The sequence below is a fragment of the Trachypithecus francoisi genome, unplaced genomic scaffold (assembly GCF_009764315.1).
Source record: "Trachypithecus francoisi isolate TF-2019V2 unplaced genomic scaffold, Tfra_2.0 Lachesis_group11, whole genome shotgun sequence".
Classification (NCBI taxonomy): Eukaryota; Metazoa; Chordata; class Mammalia; order Primates; family Cercopithecidae; genus Trachypithecus; species Trachypithecus francoisi.
The window spans coordinates 121,494,278-121,501,523 of record NW_022681456.1 but is presented as its reverse complement, the minus strand read 5'-3'; positions in this window follow the sequence as shown (position 1 = coordinate 121,501,523).

Below are 7,246 nucleotides of genomic sequence, written 5' to 3'. Positions count from 1 at the left end.
TGTTCAAAGGTTTAGTAAGACTATTAAGTATATAATAAGACTATAGGGTTTTTTTTTTCTACTTAAGCTGATTGGTTTCTCTTAAACTGTTCTTGAGTGGGTTGGCTTTTCCATTCTTTCCCTTGTAACAAAAGTTACAAGGGAGGTCAGGAGTTTGAGACCAGCCTGGCCAACACGATAAAACCCTGTCTCTAAGAAAGATACAAAAAAATTACCCAGGCATGGTGGCAGGTGCCTGTAATCCCAGCTACTCGGGCAGCTGAGGCAAGAGAATCGCTTGAACCAGGGAGTTGGAGGTTGCAGTGAGCCAAAATCGTGGTACTGCACTTCAGCCTGGGCAACAACAGTGAAACTCCATCTCAAAGAATAAAAGAAGATTCAGAAGAAAGTTTTTCCTCATTAAGGTGTTAATATATTTTTTTCCTGGTGAGCCCAAACGAAAACCTTGCTAAGCAATGGCTTTCAATGAAAAGCCATTTTTTAAACCAAAATAATGGATCTTTAATGTTAGAATTAAGGAATTTGGTAAAAATATCGTTAGATATTGAATGCCCTCCTGGTATCCTGAACAGATAGCAGTGTCATCTACCTATTCATAAAGATTCACTTTTATTTTCCCTTCTCTAATTGAGTTGATTCTATTCTGAGGCTTTTTCCATATTCCGTGCTTATGATTCAAGAAAATTCTCCTTTCTCCTCAAATGAACGCATTCTGAAAATTCGAGTGTGTCTTCTACTCACTAAATACAGTTCTATGCACACTTTTTCTCAGTATTGTTTTGACTGATGGCAGAGAGTGCAAACCACAGCTGGTTTCCCAACTTCTGAGTCTTACTTTGATGACATATACAGCAGCATATGTTGCTAAACACAAGCTCCTCCCTTCTCCGCTTCAGGGTACTTGTGGCCAAAGTTAGATGTTTAACCAACCACTTTACACCTGGTGAGAAGGCACAAGCAACCTCTAAGATTCCTCTTCCTTTTGTACTGAAGCAGCTATAACACAGTGAAGAAGGAAAGGAATCCTAAAAGAAGTGGGAACAAAGATGGAAGAGCACCAGACCAGGGGATAGCTAGATGAGAGCGTGACAACAGGCTGACGCCAGGGTGGGGGAGCCAGGAAGCTAAAAGATGGAAATTGTACAATTCCAAATTCAAAGCAAATTTGAGAAGTGGGGAAGGGGTCCTGGGGGATCTGGAAACTTAGGGTAAAACAGGAAGACATCAGGAGCACAGTGGAGGAGAGGCAGGGTTGTCCTTGTAGCTTTGTCAGCGCAGGGAGGCCTTGATTAAAAAAGCAATACTCTGATAAAGACGGAAGCTCTTGTATCTTTGAGCATTTTCACCAACCAAACATCAGGGAAAGTGACTTGTTAAGACTGTGGTAAGGAGAGGAACAGGTGGCCACAGTTTTGTTTTCTTTCTTTCTTTCTTTTTTTCTCTAAAAACCAGTCAAGCAGACCCAGAAGCAGCAGTCAGACGACAAATTCTGGGCAGAACCCAAGATGGAAAAAGCAAATGTTTATATAAATAGAAGTGCAGAGCCCACAGCTTCCTGTTGACAAATCGACCTTCACTCTACCTCAAACCCTCATTTTTTTTTAAATAGCTGATAATGATTTTGTGTTATTTTTCAACTTGTCCAATCACTTAGAGTAAGGTTCTAGTTTATTCCTAACCCTTGGGTCTTGCAGTGCTTTGCTCTACCTCTGGTATTTTTCCCTTTCCTCTCCCTTTTCCTTTCTCCTATGTGCTTACCTGGCTATACATCTGTACTGTGTAGCTTTATGGAGTGTTTGGTTAAATTTATGTAACAATCCATAGGGATTCAAGATGATCTCATAAATTTGTGGGAGATTCACCTTGTCTTCCCTCTTCCACCAAACAAACAAACAAACAAAAACCCCGAACCAAACCAGAATAGTTAAGTTTTGAGCAAGTATAAGGAAATTCATTTTCTGGAAAATCTGTATTATACTGAAGAGATTAATGGGTGTTAAGGTATCAACTGCATCATTGTATACCATTTCCTAATAGGTGCTTCTGCCCCAAATGATCAAACACAAGGAGTTATAATGAATGGTATGAGAATTGTACACAAAAACATTTCTTCCATTTGTATAAAATTACCTCTATAAATCCATCTATTCTTGAAAATGGATGAGATTTTAGGGGAAAGGAGAATGAAGTGGTAGTAATACAAATAAGCAGGTCAGGCGCGGCGGCTCACACCTATAATCCCAGCACTTTGTTTGAGAGGCCAAGGCAGGCAGATCACCTGAGGTCAGAAGTTTGAGACCAGCCTGGCCAACATGGGGAAACCCCATCTCTACTAAAAACACAAAAATTAGCTGGACGTGGTGGCCTGCGCCTGTAGTCCCAGCTACTCGGGAGGCTAAGGCAGGAGAATCACTTGAACCTGGGAGGCAGAGGTTGTAATGAGCCAAGATCTCAGGCCACTGCACTCCAGTCTGGGCAACAGAGTGAGACTCTGTCTCAAAAAAAAAAAAAAAATACAGATAAGCTTATGAAAATGTGTAACATTAACATCAAAATCAATATATGTTGAAAACAAAAATGACTTCAAATACTCATATAAAATAATAAATGATAGCTCCTTAATTGGTTATTAAGAGAAACTGGTTTGCCAGAAGTTAATTTATAACTTGAGAAAGTCAAACAACTGTGGTCATTTATGTTGCCACTATCTGACAAAGACTGAGATAGAAAGATCTGACATAATGTAATAATTCATAATTAAAGTACAAGTACTCACAAGAATGCCAATATATTCTAATGAGATAGGGTAGGAATAATTTATCTCTTGTCATGTAGAAACTAAAAAAAATTATTACATCATTGATATATGGGACATCTAGATCCCCAAATCAACATGGTTCTAGGTACAATAAAAGCAACACTTACATCACCCTGTTCATTTTAATTTCAAATACAAGGTATTTCAGTTTCAGTGCCAGTCCAGACTTGGTACTCACTAATGGTGTGATGTTAAGCAAGTAACTTCTCAACTGTAAACTGGTGGCAATATACCTGCCTTAGGGGTGATTCTGTGAATTAACAAGATTATGTGTTCAAAGGTGTAGTAAGACTGTTAAATATATAATAAGACTATAGGGTTTTTTTTCTACTTTTTTTTTTTTTGAGACTGAGTCTTGCTCTGTTCCCTGGGACTGGAGTGCAGTGGCGTGATCTCAGCTCACTGCAAGCTCCGCTTCCCGGGTTCACGCCATTCTCCTGCCTCAGCCTCCCAAGTAGCTGGGACTACAGGCGCCCGCCACCTCGCCCGGGTAATTTTTTGTATTTTTAGTAGAGATGGGGTTTCACCGTGTTAGCCAGGATGGTCTCGATCTCCTGACCTCGTGATCCGCCTGCCTCGGCCTCCCAAAGTGCTGGGATTACAGGTGTGAGCCACCGCGCCCGGCCTTTTTTTCTCCTTAAGCTGATTGGCTTCTCTTAAACTGTTCTTAAGTAGGTTGGCTTTTCTCTTCTTTCCCTTGTAACAAAATGACATGAACCTTTGGATAGTCAATGAGTAGGAAACTTGCAAAAAATGTGCAATACCACAAATACTAGTTTCTCTACTGTTTAAAGTGTGTTTAAATTTACCTTTTTTTTTCCTCGTACAGATGGGGAATCTGGCTATGTTGCCCAGACTGGTCTTGAACTCCCAGTCTCAAGTGATTCTCCCACCTCGGCCTCCCAAAGTGTTGAGATCACAAGTATGAGCCATTGTTCCTGGTCCTAATTTAAATTTAATTACAAATTATTGTTTGGCCAGATTAGGTAGCTCACATCTGTAATCCCAACGCTTTGGGGGAGACCAAGGCAGGAGTTCAAGACTAGCCTGAGAAACATAGCAAGACTGTCTCTACAAAAAATTAAAATACTAGCCAGGCATGGTAGCTGCCTCTGTAGTCCTAGCTACTGTGGATGCTGAGGCAGAAGAATTGCTTGAGCCCACAAGGCCGAGGTTACAGTGAGCTATGATGGTACCACTGTACAACAGCCCGGGTGACAGAGTGAGATCCTGTCTGTAAAACAGTTTTTTAAAAGTAAAACTTTTTTAAAAAGTGGAATTAATTCAAATTTGGTATTTGGAACTCTGGGACACCATTGTTATGGTTTGAATGTTTGTCCCCTCCCAAACTCATGTTGAGTTTTAATTGATGTGGGGTCTTTAAGAGGTATTAGGGGTCGGGCATGCTGTAATCCCAGCACTTTGGGAGGCTGAGGCTGGTGGTTAACTTGATGTCAGGAGTTCGAGACCAATCTGGTCAATGTGGCGAAACCCTGTCTCTACTAAAAATACAAAAAATTAGCCAGGTGTAGGGGTGGGCACCTATAATTCCAGCTACTTGGGAGGCTGAGGCAGGAGAATTGCTTGAACCCAGGAGGTGGAGGCTGCAGTGAGCCAAGATTGTGCCATTGCACTCTAGCCTAGGCAACAAGAGCAAAACTCCATCGAAAAGAAGAAAGAAGAAGAAGAAGAAGAAGAAGGAGAAGAGAAGGAGAAGGAAGGAGAAGGAGAAGAGAGAAGGAGAAGGAGAAGGAGAAAGAAAAGAGAGGAAGAGAGGAGAGAGAGAAGAAGAGAAGAAGAAGAAGAAGAGAAGAAGAAGAGAAAGAAGAAAGAAGAAGAAGAAAGAAGAGAAGAAGAAGAAGAAAAGAAGAAAAAGAAAGAAGAAAGAAGAAGAAGAAAGAAGAAGTGATTAGGGCCAGGAGCAGTGGTTCACATCTGTAATCCCAGCACTTTGGGAGGCTGAGGCAGGAAGATGACTTGAGGTAAGTAGTTCAAGACCAGCCAACTCCAGCCAATATGGTGAAACCCCATTTCTACTGAAAATACAAAAATTAACTAGGTGTGGTGGCAGGTGCCTGTATTCCCAGCTACTCAGGAGGCTGAGCCATGAGAATTGCTTGAACTTGGGAGGCAGAGGTTGCAGTGAGCCAAGATCATACCACTGCACTCCAGCCTGTGTGACACAGCGAGACTCCATCTCAAAGAAAAGGAAAAGAAAAGAAAAGAGGTAATTGGGTGATGGCAAATCCATCATGAATGGATTGCTGCTGCTGTTATTGCAGGGGTAGGTTAGTTATCACGAGACTGGGTTTATAATAAAAGTGAGTTTTGGCCGGGCGCGGTGGCTCAAGCCTGTAATCCCAGCACTTTGGGAGGCCGAGACGGGCGGATCACGAGGTCAGGAGATCGAGACCATCCTGGCTAACACGGTGAAACCCCGTCTCTACTAAAAATACAAAAAAAAAACTAGCCGGGCGACGTGGCGGGCGCCTGCAGTCCCAGCTACTCGGGAGGCTGAGGCAGGAGAATGGCGTAAACCCGGGAGGCGGAGCTTGCAGTGAGCTGAGATCCGGCCACTGCACTCCAGCCCGGGCGACAGAGCGAGACTCCATCTCAAAAAAAAAAAAAAAAAAGTGAGTTTTGCCCGATTTCTTTTCTCTGCCTCACCAGTTTGCTTGCACTTTCTGTCCTTCCACCATGGGATGACTCTCATCAGATGATGGCACCATGTTTTTAGACTTCTCAGCCTCCAGAACTGTGAGAATAAATTTATTTTCTTTATAAATTACTCAGTGGGTGACAGATTCAATAACAGAAAATAGACTAAAACAACAACAACAACAACAACAATAACAACAACAACTTTTAAATAAAGTGTTCTGTGCTTTTTTTAAAACAAACATCATATTCCTTGTGTGTTGGGAAGCAGAAGTATTATTATTCATATTTTCAGACAGAGAAAAAGGTTTAATAAGACCTAACCAAGTTCACACGGTTTTGATGCAGCAGAACCATGCCTGAACTCTAAAACTCTAAAACTTCTAAAAGGTCTAAAAGTTCTAAAAGTTCATTCAGTCGCAAAAGGAAGACTCCAAGACAAAGGAGTAGTTTACTTGCTTGCCAAAGGTTTGTTTGGGAGGCTACACCTTAGAAAAACGGGAATAAAAAATACAATCTACTGAAAGAGAAACAAATTAGATTCCCAAAGTCACTAGACTTACTGTTTATCTGTTCATGGTGGGATTTTTTAAAAAAAATTTTTAATTCTTTGAGACAGAGTCTTACTCTGTTGCCCAGGCTGGGGTGCAGTGGTGTCATCTTGGCTCACTGCAACCTCCGCCTGTCAGGTTCAAGGGATTCTCATGCTTCAGCCTCCTAACTGGGATTATAGGCATGCACCACCATGCCCACCTAATTGTTTTTGTATTTTGGGGTTTTGCTATTTTGGCCAGGCTGGTCTCAAACTCCTGGCCTCAAGTGATCCTCCTGCCTCAGCCTCCCAAAGTGCTGGGAATATAGGCATAAGCCACCACAACCTGTCAGATTTTTTTTTTTTTTTTGCATATGGTTCTCATATCCTCAAAGATTATTACCCACCTTCAGAGATTGTCATTGGCAAAGTCAGAGATGCAGTTGTTTGCATGAGTCAGTAATTTATGGAGGAGACTTGAAGGTTTTATTTATTTTGGAAACTAGAACTAGAGGTTATGGCCCTGCTTATTTGTTTTCTTGCTTACCTCAAGGTGCAGAATGCTTTTATGTCCACTGGATATGAAGTGCTCTCTTATTCAGAGTTGAGGCAGAGAAACTTAGTGTGGTGGCTCCTGCCTGTAATCCCAGCTACTCCACAGGCTGAAGCAGGAAGACTCCTTGAGCCCTGGAGTTCAAGGCCACCCTGGGCAACAAAAGGTGTGAGACCCTTGTCTCACAAACAAACAAACAAAACAAAAAAAACAAACAAAGTTGAGGCAGAGTACAGGTGTCTCTTTTGTTTTCACACATCACACACACTACCAGGAATTCTATGGAGACTCAGCCAGTGGCTGTTAGCTATGAATCTGACCAGAAACAAGAGCCTGGAAAAGGCCAAAGAGGTTCCGATTTTTCCTCTTCTCAGAAGGGTAGAGAATCGGTGTGTTTACTGGCTCATCAGTCTTTCTCTTTATCCTGATTCTTTGACTGACTCCTTCAGGAAGGATAGCCTACGTGTCAGAGCACACACTGTGGAGCTAGACTATATGGGTGCAATTTCTGACTCCACCTGTTCTATGGTGAGCAGGCCTATGCAAACCTACCCCCAAAGGCTGAGGGAGCTGAAAGGCCAGATAAAGAGGCAGACATGCCCAGTTTCTCAGCAAAAAAGCATTTAATAAGAACTTAAAAGCAGAAGCCATGTCCTAGGTGTCTGCAAGATGGTGGATCCCCTTG